Source organism: Falco cherrug, chromosome 2, assembly GCF_023634085.1.
Source record: "Falco cherrug isolate bFalChe1 chromosome 2, bFalChe1.pri, whole genome shotgun sequence".
Classification (NCBI taxonomy): Eukaryota; Metazoa; Chordata; class Aves; order Falconiformes; family Falconidae; genus Falco; species Falco cherrug.
The window spans coordinates 27,457,577-27,484,970 of NC_073698.1; the positions used below are offsets into that span (position 1 = coordinate 27,457,577).

Sequence of the window (27,394 nt, forward strand, 5' to 3'; positions counted from 1 at the left end):
TGGCTTTTTCTGAGAAGAATACATGTGACTATGTACTTCAAAGAATAACGTAACGTAGTGTGAAAATAAACAACCCCTCAGAAAACTCAAACATCAAACCAAATAACATCTGAATTGTAACAGGACAAAGCTGCCTTGTTTCGGGCTCTTTTTTCTAGTCCTGGAGAGCTGGTGAGGAAAGTACACCACAGTGCATAGTCTTATGCTCTCCTTTCTGTCCAAATGAAAGTAGCTCAGATTATACTGTAATAATTACATAGGAGAGTAAATATAAACCAGGACAGATGTCAGAGTTTACACCAAAACAAATCATATTACACCATGTTCAGTCAGTGAAAGTGACAGCTTTTTTTCCTTCCTCCCTTCCTCCCTTCCTCCCTTCCCCTCTAAGCAAAACTAAACAGAGAGATTTGGAACTCCACTGTAGACCCAAAATGCAAATGCAATACTTCTTTATGCCATTTTACTTTTATTTCTGGCAACTCATGAGCTGTTTTTACATTCTTACAATGTTGTTCATGAGTATATATCTCCAGATTTTGTATTGTGAAATAAATACAGAATCCATTTTACTTTTCCAGTCCTGGTTGTAGAAAGAATGGTCTTCATATTACCTGGCCAGATAGTCGAGTAAAACGACTTAACGTGATGCCAAATGACTCTACTCTGAGGATGTAAGTATACACTTCACTGCTGGAACATGAAAAGAAAAACATTGATCTGCATCATATCAGCTTCCTCTGAGGAGACATTTTCCTTAGATTTGGCTCCTTCTGAACACCTGATATCTCTTGGAGGGAGAACTGGAGCCTGCAGAAGCTCATGAGCTAGCCACAGAATTCTTAAGTTCCTTCTACCCTCATCATTTCTAGCCATGCTACATAAACCTGAATTAACGCAGCCTGGCTAACAGTTGCAAGTTGTCTGCACTTGCGATAGGAAAAAAATACATACATTCAGTATGCAGTCAATGCACTTGGCCCAATAAGCATGAACCATGTGATGTTATTTTACAATAACTTTCACAGAGGGTAATCACATTTTTTAGAACAGTGAATTGTCAGCTGGAGCTCCTTTAACACCTTATCTCTTACTGCCTCATGGACACTGCTATGGAAAGGGTTTGTGCTGGAGTGCTACGGCAGTATCTCTGTACCTTCACTTCTTCATTGCTATCTCTCAAAGTCCTGTGATCCTTACAGTGGATTACAGTGCTACATATGTTCTATGATGGAGATCTCACCTCAAAACAGTGAACCAAACTGTAAATTCATTAAAAGTACTGGAAACAGATGTGAGTCTACTACAGGTGTAAGATGTCTTTTGCCCCTGTCTGAACCTTCCCCAGCTCTCCTGCTGCTGTGTTGGCAGCTGACACAATCTCCTAACAGCTGTGTGCCATCATAGTGTGTTTCCTGCTCCTCCTACACTAGAAAAAAGGAATAGGTCTGTGGGGTGGATGGAAAATGTTTACTTGTCTCTAGCTTCAGCCTGTGCTCACAGCCATAATGTTAGACCCAGTCTGGGGAAACAAATAGGAACTGAATTCCTATGTGTGGCCTGATGTGGGGATGTGAGATGTGGGCATTGACATCACATCACATCACTGCTGGATGGGACTAACGAAATAATGCAGATGATTTGAAACATATTGTTTACTCTTCAGCTTTGATTTTCTCATCTTTAAGTAATCAATAAAAAATTTAAGGTTGTGTGTCAACGAAATGTAATTTTAAAATGTTGGTTTTACCTGGAGGATTCTACTGTTTATTTCTTTGTATGTATTTCATGTAGAAAACATTTCTAATAAAAAATTGTCATTAATAAGATAAAGAAAACAGTATGTATTTTATTATATTTTGAACTTTTGTTTTATATTGAAAAAAGCTGAGATACAGTTAATTAAAATAAACAACACCCTGCTCTAAATATCTGCAGTGTAACCTCAGGCTGAGATTCAGTCATTTCAAATTTTGCTTAAAAAGCATATATATTTTGCTAAGGCATTACATAGTCCCAAGACATAAATGATCAACAGCAAGGAATGAACTGAAACGCTCATGCTCTGACAATATGAAAGAAGAAGAGTAGATGCCTGGCTCGGGCAGAAGAAGCCTGATGTAAATGTCTGTTACCTCACTGCACACTTTGTGCCGGACTCTGCCATTAGTAACATTTGATTAGTAACTCTGATTAGTAACATTTGATTGATCTGATCTAGTGCAGGTAATTGACAGCTAAGACAGTTTTGGTCTCTTTACTATAGTGGAGTAGCGGAAAGCACCTGGGGTTGATCTGTGAATTTAGCCCTATTTATGCAAACAACTCTGAAAAATGATAAGGCTGTCTTGTTACAGAATTTTAACTTTACTCATCATAGATGCTGTGCTTTACATGTACCTCACCACGTTTAAGCTGGGCATTGATGCTTAGCCATTTTGACTGGAAGTGAGTACATGTGGTGCTGGCTGCTTTGCTCTTTGTGTGCATATAGCTGAGTGTAAAGAACTGGTGTGCCTTTGCTGGTCCACAGAGCCACTGGGACATCAACAGATATGTATAGACTTACTGAATGAAAAAAAAAGTGTATGTGTGGCATATTATGTGCACATTAGTTATGGTAAAGTAAGGGATAAAAATTACTCTGATGAGTTTGAGGTACGTTTGTTGGAGGAACCGAGAACAAGATATGGAAGTGAACTCAAGCTAGAGGGGATCAACTACTTTCAGATATGCCTTCTGCACTCACTGTTTATTTTGCAAACACTTTAGCTAGCCTTCCAAAAAAAAAAAAATAAGATGGCATTTCACCTTCCTCCCTTTATGATATGACTCTGAGGGATTTAGCTGGGGTGTCTAGCCGCATGTCAGAGGCCTTAACGTACACTGCCTGGGCTCCAGATGCCTTTCCTTAGGCCCATGGGTCATCCACAACTGTAAAAGTAACTGGAAATGACACTAGATACCGGTGTTCAGACAACTGAATCAGCTTGGCTTGCTTTTTCCCTGCATCTCATGAATCTATCTGATTTGATAACCTTGACTTTGACAACATCATCTGTCCCCTGAGTCCTGGTCTCTGAGTCATGCATCTTCAGCAGCTGGTGGAGGCTGCATGGTGCCTGTCCAGGGCAGGTGCATGGGCTCCTTTTGCAAGATAAACGTGGGAGGATGAGCAGTGTAGACAGGGACACACCCACCCAGATGAGAAGCTGGGACATCTGGGCCTGAGAACTGGGATGTGTACCTGCCTGTGGGGACTGGGCATGGTCTGGCTTATGTCTAGACATGATGTAACAAAAAGTGCTAGGTTTTTGGCTGGGGGAAGCTTGAAATCTACGCACGTGGAGCAGGAAGGATGCTGAAACAATAGCCTTCATCCAGCTGCTTCAGGGTAAATTAATAATGGAAAATTCCCCAGTATGGTAGTTTTCACAGCTCTGCTGGTGGTCTGGCAGTGTTACCACTGCTGGGGGTAGGTGGCTTTGAGCTGGATCTGTAGACATGAAATGGGTTCTTATTATTTGTCATATAATTGCTGAATTTGGTAAGAAAACTGTATTTCTGACAATTCTATAAAAAAATTGTGCTTTATACACCCAGCAAAAGAGTGTGTTCATGCATATATAAGAACTTTTCTCTTTACAAACATATTTTTCAAAATGAAAATAAACTATTCCTCCTCATACTCCTTAACCCACCAATTCCAGGTTATATTCAAGTTTCAGACGACGCAACTGAATTTATTTGTGAACAAAGGTTGTGGCCGAAAAAGAGATAAGTGTCTTTTGTTTCAGTTCATCAAACCACTGCAATAAACCTTGTCATTAAAAAATGAGATGAAGCCTTATGATGTAACAATACATACTTCATACTAGAGAGAGTTCAATTTTCCTTTTGGGAAGCCTAAGAGGAATTTGAGCTAAAAAGAACTACTAAGATAAGGTAGTTTAGAATGGAATGGAGTGGCATGGAATGGCATAGGATGGAATGGAATAGAATAGAATAGAATTTAATAATGGCTGTTCCTCAGTAATGAATATTTATCACTCCTTTCCTTTAACTGCCTAAGGTCCTATGTTTAGGATCTAGCTCCCATTACATTAATCATCATGCAAGCACAAAAGAAGGATAATCGCTGGCACCTGTGTTTTAATTAAACACACACAAAAAATAAAAAGATAATTAAACAATTATCATTTCCAAATCAGATGTACTTGGCTTGGCACCTTGTAGTAGACTGGCACCAATTTCTAAGGTTGCCATGTGTTCAGGAAACACAGAAGCAACAAAAGAAATGCTTTTCAGATCCTGGGACTCCTGCAGAGAGGGAATTGCTCTCTTCATTCAGTTATACTGATACAAATCACAGGGCTGTTGCAGAATGCATTTATAGATGTAACTTTGCTAAGATGTAACTATTCTTCAGTAAACCAGGGGAAAAGTTCCAGTGTGCCTTGCTTTACTGTGGTACCAGAGAAGTTTGCCATGTATATCCTTAAATTTTAGGAATTCTTAGTTGTTTCATTCAAGTGTTGTACTCAATGAAGTCTATGGTGACTCTTAAGTGAGCAACATTGGTAACGAGGTCTGGGTGTGCTGTGGGAAAATTACTGGAAGGTAAATCTACTGGAAATCAGTCATCCAAAAGTACATGCTCTTTAATTAAACATTCAAGCAGAAAACCTCTTGTTAATACTAAGAATTTCAAAACCTCTGTATCAACAAAGATACTTGATGGCTTCCAAGAGAAAGATGGTGCCATGAGAGATTTTTCCACCAGTATGAAGTAGACAACCTGTTATTTAAAATCTAAAGGAAGTGGGGGAACCTAATCCAAAAGTGTTGTTGCTGATCCTCAGAAGAGTTTTCCATACTTACTACCTCCCAGCTGAGTGTCTTCATTGCTAGCATCTGATCACACTCCCCTTCATCTGCTATCCTTCTGGCCTGATGACTTGTATGCCTGACCACACAGCAACCTGATGTGGCTGGAACAGATCACCTTTCCTGAGTGACCTGCAATCCTCAAGTCCAGGACTGTCTTGTGAAAGGTGTGGCTTTGAGCCTTTTCTGACTGAAGGAAGCCAGTTCATTGCAAGCTCTCTTCCTAGTATGTTACTCTGCAGAAGGTGGGAGATGTGGCCACCAAGTCCTTAGTCCTTCAGGTAGATAGGTAGGCTGGATCCAAAATGGATCTAGGTATCAGTTTCTATGAATACAGAACAGGGAAGCAGGATCCTTCTCCAGAGGTCTTCAGGTAATTTTGCTTCTGTTCCCTGATGTTCCAGCATAACTGGGTGCCAATTTTTCCCACTCCCTATACCCGGCACTGGTGAGGCCACATCTCAAATACTGTGTTCAGTTTTGGGCCCCTCACTTCAAGAGGGACGTTGAGGTGCTGGAGCGTGTCCAGGGAAGGGCAACAAAGTTGATGAAGGGTCTGGAGCACAAGTGTGATGAGGAGTGACTGAGGGAACTGGGGCTGTTTGGTCTGGAGAAAAGGAGACTCAGGGGGGCCTTGTTGCTCTCTCCAACTACCCGAAAGGAGGTTGCAGGCAGTTGGGGGTTGGTCTCTTCTCCCAGGTAACAAGTGACAGGACAAGAGGAAATGGCCTTAAGTTGTGCCAGGGAATATTTAGATTTCTTCACGGAAAGGGTGGTCAAGCATTGGAACAGGCTGCCCAAAGAGGTGGTGAAATTACCATCCCTGGAGGTATTTAAAAAACACATAGATGCAGTGCTTAGGGACATAGTTTAGTGATGAACTTGGCAGTCCTGGGTTAATGGCTGGAATTCAGGATCTCAAAGGTCTTTTCCAACCTAAATGATTCTATGATTCTAATTTTGGGAGCCCTGACACATTTCCCAGAGGAGACCACTGAACATCAAGTGAACTGAGTATGTAAAATTGGCAATGAAGATGTGTATTGTGAATTACATCCGAGATTAACAGAGGCCTTTGAAAGAAACTCATCTCAAAAAGTTGTCTTCAAGAGGCCAGAATTAGATTCACACAATTCTTCCAGTTTCATCTGGGCTGAGAAACTCCTCATGTTTCAGCTTCAGTTACCTCCTTGCACTTGCAGTGGCCCATTGAACCCATTTTACAGCCTGGTACCTAATGCAGAGACATTGATTTAAACTAATTATTGGGTAATCTACCTTTCCTTTAACTGTTTCCTTTTATTTTGCTTGGTTATCACTTTGCACAGGCTGTTATCAGATCATTGCACATTTTGCAAGACAGGATTTGATTGGTAGAAATATCAAAGGAAACATTTCCTTTAATAATTTTTGATCACAAAACCGTTGTCTTTGTTGTGGTGTCTAAACTTCTTTAGTTATGCTCTCAGAAGATCGCTTGCTGTCTCACTCCTTCCCTGTGATGTTTATCAGGTACTGTCTTGGTTTAACCCCGGTTGGTGACTAAGCCCCATGCAGCTGCTCGCTCGCTCCCCCACAGTGGGATGGGGGAGAGAATCGGAAGGATAAAAGTGAGCAAGACTCGTGGATTGAGATAAAGACAGTTCAATAGGTAAAGCAAAAGCCGTGCATGCAAGCAAAGCAAAACAAGGGATTCATTCACCACTTCCCATGGGCAGGCAGGTGCTCAGCCATCCCCAGGACAGCCGGGCTCCGTCTCACGTGTAATGGTTACTCGGGAAAACAAACACCATCACTCTGAATGTTCCCGTCCCCCTCCCCGCACCCCTCCTTCCCCCAGCTTATATACTCAGCATGATGTTCTATGGCATGGGATATTCCTTTGGCCAGTTTGGGTCACTTGTCCTGGCTGTGTCCCCTCCCAGTTTCTTGTGTCCCTCCAGCCCTCTTGCTGGCAAGGCCCGAGAAAATGAAAAGTCCTTGACTTAGTACAAACATTATCCAGCAAGAACCAAAACCATCCATGTGCTATCAACATTGTTCTCACACCAAATCCAAAGCACAGCACTGCACCGGCTGCTAAGAGGAAATTAATTCTATCCCAGCTGAAACCAGGACAGATACAAACTGTCTTGGTAATGTCAGCTATTTAACTGAAGACAACCAAGGTGTGATAATGAGTGATAGACCTGTGTTGCTATTTTTATCAATGAATTGTGATTATAGTTCAGTTTGTGAATTAAGTGATAGTGAACCTTTTCATCTTTCCAGTCCATTCTAGTCTGTTGAATATAACGAAGCTGAATATTCAGTTTTCCCTTTACAATACCCCAGGGGTATCTGTTACAGTTTCACAAGTATATTTTATCACAGTCAAGGGCTCAGCAGTGTGACAGGTAAAGTGCCATTTGCTCCATCTCTTTTGATTACCATTGCTTTCTGGACTAGATGGTGTTTTGTATCCATGCAGGTTGCAGGGAAACCCACATAAATGCTACTAAATTTGAGTGGGATTTGGTTTGATCATGGTGAAGGTGATTTTTTTTTTCTTTTTCTTTTGTCCACTGTGAAAAGGTGTTGTATTCTTTCATGAGGAGGGCTGCAGTGTGTGCCAGTTGTTTTTAATATCACACAAAATGATTTGCTTTCCTAGGAGACAGGCAGTTATCAGAAGTCTCACACGCTGTCTTCAGCAGTTCTCATTGCAGCACTCATTTTACATATGTACAGGGAAAACGCAGCTTCTATCAGGGGAATATTTAATTACACTTTCCTTCCTTCCCTAAACCTCTGCCAGTCCCAAGAGTGCATTTTCTCTTTGAGGCAGACTGTGGTGTGAAATCCCTGGTCACCTCACCCAGGCAGTAAGCAGAGAAGCTGCAAGCCACCTCAGCTGTCAGCCTTTAATTAGCATTTGTTTAACCTACACTTTGGTTATACACATGTTTATGGAATGGGCCACAGTTTGTCCAGGAAAGCAGCCCTTTGCCCTTCCCAGCTGGGGCTGAGGAGCAGGGACACCGTGGCAGGGCCGACGCAGGGCAAGGCCCCTCTGCGGAGGGATGGCGGGCCGTGGCAAACTTTCTGCAGCAAAATGAGGGAAAAGGCTTCTTTTTGCTGTGGTTCACAAGTACTCACGGTCTTTGGAAAGGTTGGACACTAAAAGTATTAGAAAATCCAAGCTGAGGTGTCGGTTGAGTCTTGGAAATCACCGAGATATTTTCTTTCTGGACTTTTGAGGGGAGAAAAGTGCTTTTGGCAGACTGCAAAATTTTTCTTTATGAAATCTCACCTGTTCTCATAGCATCTAATCCAAGAACCACAGAAAGAAATTGGAAAATGTTACTATGGTTTTGTCAGGCTTCAGGCTGAGCCTTTTACCCTGAGCTGGGAGTATCTAAACACAACATTTGTAAGTGGGTTCAGTACTGACAGCACATGCAGGAGGAGTTGCAGCAAGGAAACCTAACCTCAGGTCTGGGTCCAAAACCCCTGTGCTACAGAACTTTGGGGTAGACAGGGTAAAGCGAAGGACCACCTTTGGGGCAGAGAGAGATGGTAGCACTTCCCTGCTCCAAAGAGGTGCTCTGAGAGCGAACAGATGCATGTATCTGTCTGTGAGCAGGAAGCCTGTGAGCATCATAATTAACACTCTGGAGGGATGAGGCAGAGGGAGAAGGACAATATGACCCCATGGCCACAGGACATCAGCTGCAGCCCTGATGGATTAACCCTGTGATGCGCAGGCTTCAAAACCAGATTTCTTTCTCACATTTTTCCAAATTAAATTAAATTTAATTTATGAAGTTAACAAATAAACTTAACATTAAGTTAAACATTAATTTAACATTGAGCTAATTTAATTTCAGTCAATTTAAGTAAATTCATATTTTCTACCCAGATAATATTTCTAATTTCACTAGTTGCTTCTTCTAAAGGTTTAGGCTAGAGGCAGCTTTGCAAGACTATCCATACTGTAGTAAATATAGTAATCTGTTTGCTTTTTCAATAGGTAAGAATTAATTATAAACTTCTAAAATTCCCCTTATTCCTGATCGACGTGCACCTAAATGCACTCTTGCCTGTACAGGTTTTGGGTTTTTTTTGTTTGTTTGGTTTAATTTTTAAATGCTATAATAGTAATGAACAGCAATTTCTGCCCTTAATAAATGTACTCTAAAATTCCTGGTGTGAAAAAAACAATCTAACAAACCCAGCCCAAACACCAAAGTGTTTTACCCAGTATCTTATGCATTTGTTTGCCAAGACTGAATGTGTTTCTCTCCCTTGACTGCATTCCTTTGCAACAGACAAGTCAGCACAAGGTGGTGCTAAATAACACACCATTAATCTTTTTCCTGTACACGGCCCTGAAAGGAGCTTTTGGAAAAGACAGTGAAAAAATCTTTTTTAAACTGCCTATGAATTTATTTTTTCTGAAAAATGTCTTCATTTATTTATTTTTGTCTGTCATGAATGGGAGAGTTTCCCCAGTAAACCTGCCCGCTATGGCTGTCAAAGATATCTCTTATGAGAAGTGTGGGCCCCAGCCTTTGGATTAATGCAATAACTTCATGTTAGGCTTTCCTTACAGGAAAGTGTAGCCATTATCTACTTATTTGTGAGTGGATGGTGCTGTTTTTCACCTCTGTTCCACAGCTTTTTAGGGTTTCTGTTTCTGAGAAGATCTGTACAGCACGTGCACTGTGGGCTTAAATTACAGGGTTCTGTCATTTATTTGGACAAATTGCTAAGGAGAGGTTGAAAATGCAAAATGAGTGGAGAAGACTAATCATAGATGGTGGGAATTGAATGCCTGACCAGGTTTAGGACTAGCAGCTCCTTGTGCCTCTTCACCCAAGACCTGCTCTGTTCTTCATGCTGCTGCTCTGCCCTGAGCGGGGAGAGATGCAGTGTTTGATCAGCTGCGGTTCTCTTTGCTTTGCCTGCCAGCAGGAGTGCTAATTCGTTTTCTTGGCATCAGATTACCTCTCCTGTGAAAATGCTCCTGAAATGCAAACTGGAAGGGATGGGCATCTTTAAAAAAACTATTTTCTTTTTAGGGGAAGGCAAAACTGGTCTCTCCGAAAAAAACAAACCATGTTTTTGCTAGTAAACACAAAGCAGATCAGCTGGAATCAACTAACCAGAGTACCATACTTGCTGACTCTGTCTTCTGAGGAATCTCACTCCACAGATATTTGGCAGCACTTTGACATTGTATATGCACCTCAGAGGCTTTCTTTGGCATCTGCTGCCCTTGAAGCCATGTTTTATGGATAGAAAAGGTCTCTAGGAAAGCCTGAAGCATTATTTCCTTTTGCAAAGCAATGGAAGGTTGAAATGTGTCCTGTTCCTTTCTCATCATATAAATCCCAGCCTCAGAGAGAGCTTCCTGACAGAGCACTGGAGCAGGCTCCCCAGAGAAGCTCTGGAGCCTCCCCACCTGGACGTGACTGTGAAAGCTGCTCTAGGAGAACCTGCTTTAGCAAGGGGTTGGACTGGATGGTCTCCAGAGGTCCCTTCCAACCCCAACCATTCCGTGACTCAGTGATTCCTAGGGGATCTGGGGGGAGCAGTTGTTATTCTGCATAGCCAGCTGAGCTGTCTGTTCACTCTTCCTATGTGCATGATTTGATGGGCTCTTCTAGTTATTACAGTACTGATATATAGCACCAAGTTCAATGTGATGTGAAAATTTGTCTTTTGTGATCTGTCTGATTACATATGGCATATCATATTGACTTGACATTGCACTAAGACTGGACATTTCTTTATTGAGAAAGCATTTCTTTATTAAGAGGGTGGTCAAACACTAGAACAGGCTTCCTGTAAAGGTGGTTGATGCCCAAGCCTGTCAGTTTAAGAGACATTTGGACAATGCTCTTAATACCATACTTTAGCTTTTCATCAGCTCTAAAGTGGTCAGGCAGTTGGGCTAGATGATCATTGTAGGTCCCTTGCAACTGAGCCATTCCATTTCATTCCGTTCCATTCCTATAATGAACAGCCAACTTTTTCTCATAATTCATTTTGGCAGGAGCTGAACTAATGAGTGAGAGGGGATTGGGTCTATTCTCTTTTACATAGACACATCTTAGTTAATATATACATTAATATATACTAATAAGCTAATTTTGACAGCATTGCAGGGTTTGAAATCCAAGCTGAGTATCTCTAGTTCTTATAACCTAATTTTCCATCAGTGACACCAGATCTCTAAAACACGTTCATAATTGTAGTAACCCAGTCTCTGTTGGAAGCACAGCGCAAAACGAGAGTAGTTCTTTCTGTACTCTATTGACACTCAGTTTCACTAAGAAACATTTATTTGATTAAGAGTTAATGCTTTATCTAATGACTCTTTACCAGGCTTACTAATGCTGTTGCCATAAGGTAACATGCTAAATCATGTTTTGGAACTAACTATTTGTAGACTTTTTCATCAGGAGATGAGTCTGGATAACTCATCAAGATCTGAAACATCCAAATTTGTGGTGAAGTTCTTACTTTAGAAGATAGTAGTATGAGCTGTTGGAACAAAATTTGGCAGGCATCAAGAGATTAGACATGTTTATATAGTGGGAACATTGAATTAGTTTTGGATAAGTACCTGGACTTCAGAATACAGTTCAACAACAGTCTGTCTGGAGTGAGCAAGACATTCCTTCTCTGAATAGGTTATCCCACAAGTTTTTGCTGGATAGATGGATCAGTAGTCTGTTCTGATATGGCAACCCCTTTCGTTTGATGTTTTAAGCATCAAGTGCAGAACAGACCTGGAAGCACAAAGTGGCATTTCCAAGAGTGAGCTCTGATATTCCCCATCCGTGTTTTCAATTTCAGAAGTACTCTGAACAGCAGCACACACAGCCAAGAGTGACTTTCACTACCAAAGGAAGTGATTAGATAATAAAGTGGCTTATGTTTTTAACGTGAAAGCATGAATTCATATACCAGTAATCTTCCTTTTTCTTGTAGTCCATCCAGTTTTTCAGATGTGGGTCTGTGGATTCTGCAGCTTCGCAGATCCTGGGGTCGTGAGTTTTTTTCTTTGCCCTCCATACCCGAGCTCAGTTTATCTGTTACCCATTTTGACCACTGGCAATGAATTGCTTCCTTGTTTACCCAAGTCTCAGGTAGGCAAGAAGACCTACTTTGAGTGCATTCAGCCCAAAATAATTAACATGTAGACAGTAGATACATTTCTATTCAGGAAGGCAAGAGGGAACATGTGAGGGAGCAGCACAGTTCCTTGGATAGGGGGAGTGTTTCTAGAAGCTTTTTCATAAGGCATCTTTGCAGGCTTCCTGAATTGTCACTGAAAGCAATTTAAAAAACACCAAAAAACCAACAAAATCTCACAGCATCAACAGCTTTTAAAGATAAGCATCCTCCAGCTATCAGGAGAGGCTCAACAGAGAAAAAGCAGGCAGTGAGATAGAAATCAAAGTATTTTCTGATCTCATTGCTCCTGTCAATACCATTGCACTGCTACTTGCTGTGCCAGTGGAAGAGAGAAATTGTATTGCTGAATACCACAGCAGAGTGGAAAGCTTCAAAAGTGCTTTGTATAGATTGAGAATGAGTTTACTTTGCTCTGTAACCTGATTTTTCAAAATAAGTAGTAAGAGATTTCGCTTGATGTTGTAACTATTTTGGTTCATTATAGCCCAGTTGCTAGTCTCTTTCCTCTGTTTTATGTCTCATAATTATAGGTCTGCTTATAAAGGTGTGAGGTTTTGGCATCTACATTGCACTAAGTGATTGGAGTGCTGAAAGAAGAGACATTTTCCTCATTTTGTAATGACACTGCCTTCGATGAATGCTATAAATCATTTGGTCATTATGCTCATTTTCCTTTGGCTTTTTGATGCTATCCCTCCTGCAGTCTGGAACACTGCTGTGAAGCACAGTTTGTTTCTGAGAAAGTCTTGTTGGCATTTGCAGCTTGAGCTCCTCTGGAGGATACAGACTATGCCTGTACAGAGAGGCCTAGTGCTTCCCTTGCTGGAAAACTGTACTCTCTGGAGTTGTAGTAGCTTAAGTTGCTGCTTCCAGACTCTCATTCAAATATAAAATACAAGAGAAATAAGAAATAAAAACTTAGCATTTTCATTGTTTGCTTAATGAAAGCATTCTCTTGCCTATTGTTTGGTCATTCTGATTTTTCAAAAAGAGGAAGAGAAAAATATATATTTTGGAAACCAGAGATTTCCATGATGTAGATACATTATTTTCCATCCAACAGTGTGAAGCTGAACAATTAAAAAAACCCAGCTCCTTAAGGTAGTATTAATCTTCAAGCTGTGATACAGTCAGCACACTGTCACTAAATATTAAACATAAATCCAGGCCACAATGTTTGAGTCATATTCCAACTTGAACAGCTTCCATTATTAAAGGGGCTTACAAGCTGAGTCTTGGGTTCAGTCTGGGGTAGAGAGATGGTCATTTGCATGTAAACCTAGTTTTCCACAACTGCTGGCTTGTAAATGGGCTTTGCTTTGGCCCCATTTCCTTAACATGGACCTTGGTTTGTGATTGTATATTCTGGCAGACTGCTGCTCTGCAGTGTGCTTTGGTGTCCATCAGATGCCGGGAAGCTCTTCTGAGCAGCTGCACAGCTCAGTTCTGTCCATGCTGAGCAGGGCTGCAGACACTGCTCCACTGAGTGCTTCTCTCTGAGATCTCAGGGGAGAAATGGGCTGAGTTCTTGCAGACTGAGTTTATAACAAGTGGTGCAGCTCTGTGTTGAGGACCCCTCCCTGGATTCTCCATGGTCAGCTGACAGACAGAGAAACCCTTACAAGGATCTCTGTCTGTACAATGTCTTCAGGAACCACAGGGAATGGTGTGATGCAGTGACAAGTAACGGTATGTAATTTATGTGCAAGGGATCTCTGGAAAATACCTGAGAACACCAGAGATACTATATGAAACTCTTTATTTATCTGTGAGCTAAGAAGAATTGCTCATTCAGTTCAGTATCAGGTCCTAGCAGAGCCAGCATCTGAGAATGATATATGCAAGGTCAGACAGATAGTTAAGGGCAAAACCTGCATTTTAGAAGGTTCTGCCTCCTCACGGCTGTTTCATTAGTTTGTGAGCTAAGGTAAGAATAATATATATCTTTAAAATTTACCTTTTCAAAAAGAGCCTTTGATGTTCTTTTTATCTGTATGAATACCTAATTCTACTTTTATTGCTGGCCAATGCTTGAATACATCTCATAGCAATGACCCACACAGCTTAATGATATGTCATGTAAAAGGCACCCCTGTAAAATGTATTGCTTTTCAGTTTCACTACTTGTGCCTTTCCCTTTTGTATAGAAAAGTTCCTTGCATGAGACTTCTTTCAGAATTTGCCTCTTAGACCCCATTTTCACACAAAGGTCCTGGTTATCATTCTACAACTATGCAATTTGGGAGCACTAACCTTACAGAATAAATGACATGTGTTCTGCAAAAACATACAAGATGGATTTCTGTTACAACACAGTGAGAAAACACAGGGACTTGCAATAGGTCCCTTAAGTGCACAGTTGATCTGGAAAGATTTTTGGGTTTGTTTCCATTGTGTTTGCTCTTATATTTGCTTACCTGAACAATTTAGGTTAAGACATGTTTCTATTTTCAGTAGAGACAAAGCTGTTACAAGCTTTGAGCCTGTCAGAATTTTTGAAAATAGTTGGGAAGCTGACACCTCTTTACAGTAACTGCTGGGTGTTGCTCATGTGCTCAGGTGCTCCATGTTATTGGTCCCACCTCTGTCCTCTGGAGGGGTGGGGGAGAGAGGGAGAGTTAACACAACCAGGACAGCTTTCAGGAACTGTCACTAAAGTACCTACTCAATTCAATGGAAGGATAATTTCTATTTCTCATCAGATTAGTGGATTTTCTCTAGTTTTTCATACCAAATGTTTGTCTCATTCTTTGAGGAAGATTTCATTCTTCAAATTTCTCGGGAGTCCCTCAAAGCTACCCTTCTTCTGTCTGGTAGGAGCCATCCTCACAGGAGCTTCAGTAGTCAGCTGGCAAAGAGGCAGTTGCCTGAAGGACATGATAGTGCTAGAAATCTGCAAAACAAGAAAACAAAAAAAAAAAGGCACACCAATACTGTCAGAACTCAAACGGTTGAACAAGTGTGAAATCAGCTCAATAAGTTTAAGCTAAAGCCCTGGCAGGGTTTTTGCTGACAGATTTGAAGGGCAGACTGGAAATACGGTGCATTTCCATCTTATACTTCACTAATGCAAACCATTATGATTTCATATGAAACCATAATGGAAATCATATGATTTAAAATCATTCTAATACTTACATTTTGTTTTCGTGAAGTATACTATCTATTATTTCTTCTATCACTATTATACTATATAGGAGTAATAACGCTTGCTCTGATACTATGCAAATACAGATAGGTTCTTGTATGTAGTGGGCTATTTTTTTCTTCCATCCTCCAACAACCTTCTCTTTGCATGCCTCAGGAGCCCTGCCTCTGCAATTTTCCTTTAGTATACTTCCATCATTTCTAATGAGTATATAGACCCATTACAATACCCTCCCAAATTCTTTCCCTTCATGATACGCTCTTCACTGCTGAATGCCACTGCCGCATCTCAGCTATTCAGCAAGCTACAATGCCAGTGAAGAGGGAGGAGTTGTAAGCAAAAGGATGTTTTTCTGCTGTAATCTGTGTGTAAGCCTGCAACACATGTCACTCAGACAGAGCCAAAGAACATCCTCTCTGTGTGTTACACAAAAAAGCATTTTTTAGTGTCCCATGACAAACTCAAGACTGCAATATAAAAAAGCCAAGAGTCATACAAATGGCTTGAATGGGTCATAGGGACACAGAAGTCAAAGGCATTTCCCATGCAGAAGCAGGGAAGCAAGTAAAATGACAGAATTTATAGGCAATTGAATTTAAGGTGTGAATGAATGAGTTGTCCAAGAACATGCTTTATGTCAATACCAAAAATGTTAAGAGAAACTAAATGGCTCTATTTGTAAATCCTCATTTCTTTCTTTGTTTAAAATAATAATAATAATAATAATAATACTCCTGGTAGCAGTGCAAGGATTCTTTAAATAGTTTAAATTGACTGTATGAAATGAAATACAGTTTGTGATATATTCTTCTGGCTGCCTCCTATAGACAACCTTGGCTAAATTTTGTAAGGATGAAGGCAGAGGATACTGGCATGAGGCCATAGAGCCTTAGTTAATATAGCAAAGCAGAAATGCAAGTTTTATAATAAGTTCTGGAGATCTTGGAAAAAAAGGGAAGAAGCTGAAAGAAAAGCGGCAGTAGCCACTATAATAACTTGATAAGCCAGATGTGAAATAAATGTGTGGATTGGCCTGACTAACAGTGGGAAGGGGAGCTACGTGTGTCCTGTCACATGCACAATTGTGATTATGCCTGTGTAAATGAAGGTATTTTCAGGAAGAGTTAATGAGCTGAAACTGATTGTGTGAGGAGTCCTGGCACAGCTCAACTGATCAGCCATGAAGAGGCCAGGGAAAGACCTCCTATATTTTCCCTAGTTTCACACCTTTTCTTGGTAATTCAAAACCATTTGATAATAGAGGGCCCTCATAATTATTGTCTTTCCCTGGTATTTTCTGGAAAGTCCCTCACTCCTTAGACTTTAGCTCTTGTCAAAACCACTCTTTTCTTCCACCACAAGTTCTGTCACCTTTGTCCCCTGGAATTACTTAAAACCAGGCTGCCTCTGAAAACATCTGGCTGTATCTTAGCATGCTGTTTATCAAACTTGCATACTATTAGGCAAATACGGAATTATGACTAAGCCAAATTGAAAAAAAAAAACCAAAAAACAACAAACCAAAGAGAAAAATCGATCTGCACATAGTGGGGAAAAAAAAAAAGTGAAAAAGCATTTCACTGGAAAGTCATTGTGTTTCCTTGAAAGGTCATGAACAAGGTTGGTTCTATATGCATGCCTTTGTTCTCAATATAGGTTGGATCTAATGAAAGAGAGGAAGAGTGTACAATATAGTCTCTCTTTCACCTCTGCTAGTCTGATGATCTCAGTTCTTCAGGTTCTCTTCAGATTCAGTAATTCCTGATTTGTACAGACTCTTTGTACAGAACAGACGTAGGCTCTAGGGTTCTCTGGTTTATCAGTTTCCAAGAACTTGGCTTTAGCAACCTTTTTTTAAAAGTTCAAAGAGCAATGTTTTGCAACTATCTCTGGGATACATTATATCCTAAAGGAAATAATAATTTCAAGGTCCTTGGAGGTTTGGTGCTCAGTTCTGTTTTACTCTGGATGAACTCTGGTGTAGGCAGGTGAAAAAGGTATTTGGTCCTACTCTGATTTAAAGAAGTGATTTCCAAGGGATCAAAATTTCTTTTCATGATCTGTTGCAGACTACTTAAAAAATAAAAAAAAAATCTGCCCGTGATTATGGGCACATTTACTTGTATTAGAAATGCTGCTGTCACTGAAATTGTTCTGCTGTGAATATAGTATGGGCTTATAAGTATTAACATATTTTTAGAACAATACAGGACCTATCCTGCTCCTTGATTATGACAGCTGGTTCTGACTTTTGTGATGTGTTCATTGTTTTCAATGAACAGTATGTAGAGGAATGAAGCTGGGTTAATTATCATTGATTAATATACAGCTGTGGGCTGGCTTCAGGGGCGGTGGGTTGGCTGATGTGGATAAGGTGCAGCTGTGGCTGGTTCTGTTAAGGGGTTGGGCAGCCAAGGAAGGGAGAGCAGCTGAGGAAGAAGAAGGGGGAGGAAGAAGCAAGAGAAGAGAGAGTGGGCCCAGGATGAGGAGAAGGCAGCAGAGGGACTAGCTTGAAGAGCGTGCTGGTATGATATGGTAAAAGGCCTTGTTGCAGCCAGATGGTTTGGAGAGTGCTGCGACAATAGTACATTGTATTAACTAGGTACATCATGTTTTCAGGTTGCTGAGGACCTGCCAAACAGTGTGAGATACATACTGGTCAGACTTTCTATTCTTTTTATCATGAATAGTCATTTTTCCCTAGTTGCTTTGAACTTTCCTGGAGAGTAGATGAAGATACAGCCATAGATGGATTTTTGGACGCTTTTGAGGTAAATTTATTGCACTTCTAATTACCTTTTCCTTTTAACATTGCAGATTTTATTAAATGAAGGCATGCTGAATGCACAGATTATGAAATATTTAGTAGCTAAAGGTCTATCCAGTGTTCATCTCAAGTTGTGGTTTTCTTTTGCTGTAATATATTCACATACAACCATTATGTTAAAGAATATTCCTGCTGTCCATAAAAACATGTCAGACTTGTAAGGCAAGTGTGGTCTCTGTACCTTCCCTTCACTGAAAGCAAACCTAGAGCTAGATTCAACTGTTCTCTAGCACCCTTCCAGCTAGAGCATGAACAGCACACATCGTTGCTGGAGACTTTAAGCAGAGAGATACGTGGTTGATGCCCACACTCATCTGTTGGAAGATCTTGCAGCTCTTACTGGGAGAATGTAAGCAGGTTTCTTATCAGGGCAAGGAGTACTCCAGGGAGAACAGGAAGAGAAGTATCTGTTTGTCTCCTATTACAGGATTAGGCATGGCTAGAGAACTTGGGAGTAACACTTCCAAATGTTTAATTTTGATGTATTATAGTTAGTGGACTGTGCATGTCCCATTCTTTTTCTGCTTATGGGAGAAGACAGGTTTGAATAAGTGCTCTGCAATAATCTGGGAAATAGGGCCCAAGTGAAGAGGGGAAAGGTTTATCTAGAAAAGAGAGTTAATTTTCTTCTGAGGACACTTGTTATTCCAACTAGTGTGTCATCAGACTGCTAGCTTTAATATTGCCCTAGTAATATCAAGAATGAAAATTCATCATGTCATCATTTACTGATCACACCCAAAAGCCTGTTAACGTAGGCCTCCTCACCTTTATTGAGACAATATTTCTATCTTTATAGTTTCCTTGAATCCTAGAAGGTTGAAAGTGCAAATATGGACAAATATCCAAAATAATTACATGAGGCATATGCAATAAGAAAACAACCACTGAACTTGAGAACTAAATACCAGGTAATTAATCAATGAAAAAATAAGTCAGGACTGGGACAATATATACTCTAATAAGAAATCAATACTATTTTCTGTTTTCAAAGCATTCATAAAAAGCAATTAACTGCTGTATATATTACCCATAGAAATCCTCAGTAATTAGAATTGCTGCAAAGATTAGCTGTCAGAGGATTATGGCTCCATATATACTTAGATGTTGTTTTTAGATTCATCTGTTTGAGGATTAAGTAAATGACTTTTTAATTATTTTATTACTATTTTATAAACTAGAAAATCCTTAATGGTTCAACAGCGTGGGGTTTCATATGTTGCTCAGCACTGTGATCTGTGGATAACCAGTTGGAGGCAAACCCTAGGCTATTTTAAGGCACGTTATTGCACATTAGCTCTTCCACCTTTATTTAAATTTTAAGAATAATAAATGTGCTAACTGAATAAATTAAAATGCTACAGCAGGTTCTGCAAGGTGTTTGTTGGAAAACATTTATATGTATGTGTGGGAGATCAGCATCATTCTCAGATAAGCACATCATAGTCTTGTGAGATGTAGAGCTCAAATATTTGGGGAAAAAAACTGAGATGAATAGCAGCCTTTGTATGAGGTGTCAGGCAGCTGCATTGTGTAGGTCTGTTTTTGCTGCTGCTCTAAGCAAGTGATTTTGAACATGACATTACAAAGGGAAGGATGGGATGATTCATGATACTTCGGTTAATTTAGCTTCTGATTTTATAACAATTTTATAATCACAGACACTGATATTTTAACTCCTAATAAGTGAGCAAAGTGTGCATGTCCTCTCTTGCCTGCTTACATAAGCTTTTAACAGCTTTTGCGTTCGCATTTATATTCTTTACAAGGTTTAGGGTCCTGACAAGTTGTTCCCTTTTCAGTCAAGGACTCGGATACAATGATACTATTGATGTTGCTTTATTAAAATCTCAAGACAACATATATTTTATTTTAAATCTGAAGTGTTCCTTATACAACTCTGTATTTTTCTGTGCTTCGTTGTATTCAAGTAGTCTGAGATTGTTTTTTTTTAATGAGACGCAACCTAACTTTTCCCTAAAAGAATTCTGTCTGCTGTCTTGTTTGATACAGCGGCTTTAATTTACAACCAGATAAAAAAATGGGATGTATTTTTAAAGGTGATTTATTAGATGTATTGGTTTCCACTTTGCATTTTTTTTTATGGTGAGAATATGTATGCTTTTGTTGCATTTCTTTCACAGAGCAGTCATGTCACACTCATACCTTACACACCACTTCAGATACTCACCTGAGCAACGCTGCTCTCAAGCAATGGTTTCCAGTCCATAAAATGTGGGCAATGAGCCAACATTACTCATTGTACCTTTATTTCTATAGATTTTTATTTCTTTAACATGATGTGAGTTCCAAGTGGCATGTGTTCTCCGAAAGTAGCAGAGACTCTTAGTCATACTTTTATATACTTGTCCCGTAGCTTACATATAATTTAGTATCTACTCAGGAAGATTGTTCATATTTTCCAGGGAACCTTTTTAATTACTTGGATATGGTTTAAATAAAGAGTATACCTTATCTGTGGGAGGGGGGTTAGAACCAGATAATCTTTAAAGTCCCTTCCAACCCAAACCATACTATGATTCCATGCTCTTAAAGGGTATTCTAACTGCACAAAAAGATCACTGGTTTTTATGGTTACCTACTAGTACCTTCTCGATTTATCAAGCATGGAAAAAAATCTATCAATAACAATATAAAAATTCAAATATCCAAACATTTATCGCTTCAGTGGAAAACTGTCATTTATATATCTTTTAATCGCTTATGGCCTATACTGTATGATAGGTGTCATATTTATTTCCTACAGTCATCATGGAGGAATGCAAACCCTGTGGGTTTTTTTTTTCTTGGCCATGATTTCTGAAGCAATCAGCTTATTTAACTCTTCTTTTAGTGCTTGCTTTTCCTCTTGTCATTATCTGGGGCTACTGGGTTATCCTATCTTGTATTCTGTTGGGAGCTTCTGTATCTTGAAGAGGTGTCAAGCTCTTGCTTAAATATGTTGGCTCCATCCCCAGTACTGCCTCTAGACAACAACAAAAACAAAACATATTTTTAGTAGTTCAGTAATAGTGTTACACATTGTATATATTCTAATTTGCTATTTGATCCTTCATATAACTTCCATCTTGCCTTGTTAAGGAATATGAATACTTTAAGTCCAGAGTTTTACTTCTATGCCTTCTGCTGCTTTTGCCCTGCCTTTCTCTGCTCATTTTCCTATTTTGCTTGCTTCATTGACTGATATATATATATATATTTATGCCCAGGTTAAAATAGTGGTTATATTGGCTCTTACTCATCAGCTGTGGGGTTTTTTGGCACTGAGGAAGTCTTTCCACAATTTTCTTTGCCCATGTTAATCTCATCATGATGGCATTGGCAAATTCTTGCAAGCAGTGTAATCTGTTCTGATTCTTCCTTCTCTTTTTGCAGTGGCTGGTTTGTGCTATTTACCACAACATGTAAAATTGTTGCTTTCTCTGGGCTCTGATTTTGAGCTCTGTGTACTTTTCTCTCTCAAGTCTCTTTCCTTTTGGTAGGCTGGATTATTTGTCATGTACCCAGTAGTCCAACATAAAACACCTTCTATAAGCATTGGGGATGATTGGGTGTCTCCCTTAGCTGTCATCTCTAATTTGCTGCCTAGTTTGCAGGTGGATGGTTTCCTTTCCCAATTATTGTATGCATAGCTGGCAAGTGTCCAGGCTGGGCAATGAGATATTTGTGCAGAATTAATTTCTATTGACATAATTTATTTTTTCAGTTTCACCTCCAGAGTCTTGGGTCCTTTCCAGATCTCATGGAGCCTGGCAGAGAGGTTGGCTGCACTCCGGTCTGCCTTCGACTGTCTTTTTGACCCTGTGACACAGGAATATCCAAGTGCCACGTCAGTGTGGGTCAGCTGGTTTTAGCAAGAGCCCCTTACAGGTACAGTTTCGCCAGACACAGCAGGGAACCAGCAAACATGACATGTCTCTGGTGGTTGTACCGTTTATGGAGTCTTTCCATTCTCTGATGTAGGGATTTTTGATTATTTCAGGTATTTGCTTGAAGTAGGGTTTGGGAGGTCTTTCTGCAGCTGGCTCTGATGCAGCTTGACTCTTGCTCCCTTCTGACCTCCCTCTGACTTTTTCAGCTATGCTGAATGAGTCAGAATCTGCAGGTGGAGATGCAGGCACAGGCTTTTCTTGCATTGCTGCCAGAGAACATTTGCAAAAGAGAACAAACATACCATCTTCTAGGAGTTTCCTTCTTGTTCTCTTCTTCGTTATTTTATTTATGTTCAAATGCAACAGCATAAAAGACTGCTGTATGTCAGAACTTGCGTGGTTGCTTGCCAGTGCTAAGGCAACAGATTATCATAACTGTAGAGAAATAAGCCTCTTTCTTAGAAAGCTGCATAAATCAGTCCCGTGTTGTCTGTTGCACACATCCTAGTGGGTTCAGGAGATCAGTGCTCTAAAACAGATGTACCCAGAAATGAAATTGTGATTGTATGCTGTTGGCTGTAAAGTGTGACTAGAAAGTCCTCAAAGCTTTCCTTCAGCTGATGGAAACGAACTATTACCAAAGCAGAGAGAAAAAAAAAATGTTTCTTTAGACCATGTGCTCACCATCAAGAGAGGAAGGGGACAGACACTCCAAAGAAAGCCTTATGGGTTTTGTAATCATCTTCCTGACCCTCCTACTAGAGGGACTTACAAGCTGCTGGGAGGGGTGGCTATAAAACCAACAAGGAACTAATGGCACTCCAAAACAAAAAGATTACCCTAACTTTTTCTGGGGAGGGCTTTCTGCTGTTTTGGCTATACCCTGTGGTCTCTGTACCTTCCCTTCACTGAAAGCCTTCACAGGCTATACCCTGTATAGCCACTATTAGGACTTGAAAGTGGGTCAGAGCCAGTGAAATCAGATTTTTGAATGGTAGGGACTGAGCATTCAGTGATTATTTCCTTCTGCACCTGCTACAGCTTCTGGTGTGATGATGAGGTGGACAGAAAGCGACAGCATTGTCCTGAGGAGCCACACACAACCTAAACCTGTTCAGCTGATCTGTTTGAGCCCTGAGGCTCCTCCCTCCCTCTTGCATTCATAGCTCATGAGGTGGGTACATCTGAACTTCAGCATTGTTTCTCCCTGCTCCTCTTTCCCCATCCCACCTTGTAGGACAGAGGGCCAGAGCCAGGAGTGTTGTTGAAGTAGTGTGAGAGCTTTCTATACGCGGATTAGGAGGAATGGCTTAGGAAAAATTTTTATTAGTTAAGGATTGAAGGTAAGAGGTTTTCAAGATGTGGCCATGGGAAAAATAAAGGCAATCCAAGACAATGTGAATTTGGGGATGGTAAGAAAAGGTAGTAGGATATATTCTGCCTAACTTGGATTACAAATTTTTGCTTACACTTTAGCACTAAACAAAGCAGTCGCCCTAAAATAAGAACCTACATTGAGTATTTATTAATGTAGAGAGGTAAGTCATGTTGAGAACCTCCAGAAGGATATCTCATTCAACCTGATGTCTCCCTGAAAGCCTGCAAAAACTTCTATCTCTATGTATCCTAAAGACTCTGCAGGCCTTTACTTTTTTGGCTCCTACGGGGTAGGTGAGCATCAGGTGTCTGCAGTGATACTGGTGGGAAGAGCATTGCACGTTGAGGAGGCAGTGATCCGTCTAGCAGTGGATCTGTGTAGGTGCAGGGCTGTGCTGTGCTGCACACACATTGTCTGCAGGCCTGTGCTGCGCGTCTCCCTTGACACGAGCAAAACTCAGTTGGCTGATGGTGATGGAGGAGCCTGCCAAGCAGCTCCCTCTCAGTACTGAGAGGGCATTGCCTTTACCTAGAAGTGCAGCAAGTTCTCCTGGAGACATCTTCTGTCTGAGAGATAAATGATGAGCACAGTTATATTCTTGTAAGAAAACCCTGTAACAGCTAGAATGACACAAATGGGGCAAGTTCTCTACAGGCAGGGTCTGCGCGGCATGCTTATGTGCAGATCAGAGCCTGTTCGATCCTGCATAACTCGGGGTTCCCAGCATCTAAAGGAACATGAGTTTATCTGTACTAATTCTTTATATTTGCAGAGTCTGAGTGCCTTTCTTATCAGGGTAATAGTGGACCAGCACCTCCTGGTGCAAACCAGTGTCCCTTAGGAATAAATAATAATTAAAAAAAAAAGGCACTTAAAAAAATGGGCTATGTCTGAGGAAGAAAGGTAAATCCAATTCTGTAATAAGCTTCAGGCAGACCCAGGGGACTCTTCAGGCATGTTCAATTACAGAGTCAAGGATCAAGTTAAAAATACTTTTCTTTTGCAACAGCAAAGTACCTCTCTGTTCTTCATTAGAGAAAAGAATAGGCACAGAGCATAGTGCAATAACTTCAGGATAATAATGCTTTGATAATAAGTAGTAGAGGTGGTGATAACCCTTTGTAAAACCCCTAAGGTGACAAAGCAGTGAAAATAAATGTGCTACTTTTTTTTTTTTTTTCTTCCTTACAGAGAATAAGCATTCTGTTTGTAGTCTGGGGTCCAAGGAAACCTGTCCAGGAGACATTTGTTAATGCACCAAGAACACTGAACTGTTTCAGTTTTTTTCAAGATTGACTCTTATTAAATGATAAGCATATTTTCATCTTCCCTTATGGTAATCAGGAATGTTTATTCAATGGACTCACTTCTACTATAATGTCCAGACAACATGGATCATCTCCTTCTCAGGAAAAAACAGTCTGGGGATTGTTTGCCTGGCTCTTTTCCTTGCCGCCTTAGCTGCATGACAACATACCTTTAAGTCACAGTTTCTTTCCCAATAGCATCCTTTGCTTACAAAAAGCACTCAGCAGTGTGCTGTTAATCCTGACTTCCAGAACATTTATACTGAAATTACAAAATTACCAGGAGGGTTAGGGGAGGAATTTCAGCAGCTTGTTTCCACAGCTGTGATTCAAAACCTCACAGACATTCATAGCAAATGAAGCTGCAGCAGACCAACTCTCTTTTCGTATCCTGTCTGCTTTCTATCACCTCATCAGTCTTAATTGTTTTTGCAGTCAGAGATCAGCTGTATTCCTCTCCCATTTGTACACCATGGAGGGAAAGACTTGGTGAATTTTCCTGACAGTATGAGATTTCATCTTATGTGAGGCAATGAAGTTGTGTAACTCCTTTGAAAGTCTCATTTAGTTTTATTCTGCTAATTTTATTTCTCCTAGTTCCTCTTTGTCACACTTATTCCTTTGTGGGCAGCTTCTGAGTATTTTTCTTTATAAATCTGATCACATGGAATAGATGTTTCTTTCTTTTATTCCAAGTAACTGGAACTGGAATATTGCTGCTCTATACTGCTGTGTTATGCTGTATTTAAACAAACCTGGGAAATGGACCTGAAAGAGGTGCTTTTATTTGTAAACAGTACTCAGGGATATGTTTATCTTAAGCACGAGATTAATCCCATTGAAGTTGTGAATGTGCTTAAGTGCTTTATTAGATCAAGGTCCTTGTAGCAATAGTACAATTCCTTTGATACAAGGGCAAAAGAGTGCTAGTGAAAATTGTGCTGAATTCTTAGTATCTACTATTCCCTAAAGGATGGGAATAAATTTCTCATTTCTGGCAAAATATTTCCAAGGCAATGCTAGGTAAATTATTAATATTTTTGGAAGCTGGGTGTCAGGTTTAAAGTATGGGTGATAAGTGGGAGTGAAACCTTTAATAGTTCTTCCAGATTTGTCGATCTGTGAGTAATCTCTGCTTTCATGGAGTAAGAAAGGATTTCCTTAGAAGCTACAGTTGCTCAGAGAATGTTTTCCTTTGACCTTATAATTAGCCCTGTGGAAATAGCATATTGTGTCTGTTAACTTGGAAAGTTTTATGACGGGGAGCACTCAGCAGAGGATGTCTTTTTACTGCTGCTTGTTTAGTGTTAGTATGCATAAAACAAAAAATAGAGAATGCATTTACCATGTAAGATGAAGTAAAGGCAGCAGTTGTGAGAAAACGTATTTTAATATTTAGGAATGTCTACAACGTAAGAGAGGATTGATGATGAGGTATCTCTTACCTATCCTGAAGCATGTGAACCCACTTTCTCTTACCACTGCTCTGCATTTTGTCCCATAGCATCTCACAAGAGGGCTGGCAATCATGAATAGGGATTTCTGGGAATGTTGTTTATGCCGCCTTCTTTTCAGGTATGAAATGTAGAAAGCAAGTGATATCTCAGCAGGTTGTGGGAAAACGGCAGGGGGCTGGAGGTGTATGGGGCAGGGTTATCCTCCTGATTAAGACCAGCAGATATTCCAAGGTCAAATTGTGCAACCACAGGGAGCTGCACCAAGGTTTCACAGTGCCAGGGAACAGCCAGGAAAGACCTGTCAGAGCAGAATGTTTTTCTGATCCTGGACTCTGTTCTCCCTGGACTGTGGGATGAGGAGGGGGAAAAGGCGAAGTACTGAAGCTGCCTGGTTGTTGCAGTGATAAGGCAAATGGCTGGGTGCCGCTGGCTGCCAGTGTGAAACAATGTTCAGGAACACCGGTAAGGAACCGAACCTTCAGCTTATGGCTATGTTGAGTCACAGCTGCGTGAGTAAATCGAGCCTTTCTGAGTGTTTTGAGAATATATGGACAACTAGTAATTGTGTTATATAAAGTGTCACCTATTTTTCACACATAACGGATTTGTACCACTTCAGAACAAAATACACTATAAATCAGTTTTCAATAAACTGACTATGGAAACACACTTGAATAAGATCTACTACACTTTTGAGTCAAAAAATTAAGATTTTAAAAGGAAAAAGGACACAGAAAAGGAAAACAAACTAGGGGGAAAAATGAAATTCAATGTTTATTCAAAACTTCTTTGTTAAAGTGGGTTCCAATTTTCAAGATTTTCATTATTTTCAGATACTGAATGTTATAGAAAGTTGTTTTGGTCATTGGTTTGATCATTTCTTCTGAGAAAAAAATTGCGTTCCTTCTCCAACTTAGAAAACCTTCTGTGTGTGTTGGTTTTTTGTTTTTGTGGGTGTGTTTTTTTCCCCTCCATTCTTTTATTTAATATTAACACTTATTCTTTCAGCCTTACTTGAAACAGATGCTTCAGAGGACACAGGAAACAATTATCTTGAGGTTTGCTATTTTCCTAAGAACAAGCCACAGGGAGAATTTTGTTGTTCTGTCAGTGCCAGAAGAGAAGCAAAAATTCTTGTATTTGAGGAAAGGATTTAGCATTGTTTGTTAGGGACATGAAATGCCAAGTGTTGCTGTGGCTTCAGCACATTTGTTTTTGGTCAAAATGATTTGAGAAATGCTAATTAAAGATATTTTAATCTCTCCCCTGGACTGAAGGGCAATTGTTTGAGTTTCTATTGATAGACATC

General features: G+C 40.2%; 1 protein-coding gene across 1 annotated transcript in view; it reads left to right on the forward strand.

The window, feature by feature from the left end:
- RFXAP (regulatory factor X associated protein) overlaps positions 1-27,394 on the forward strand; it is a 249,236-nt gene that overhangs the window by 185,431 nt on the left and 36,411 nt on the right. The gene's annotated exons all lie outside the window — the stretch shown is intronic.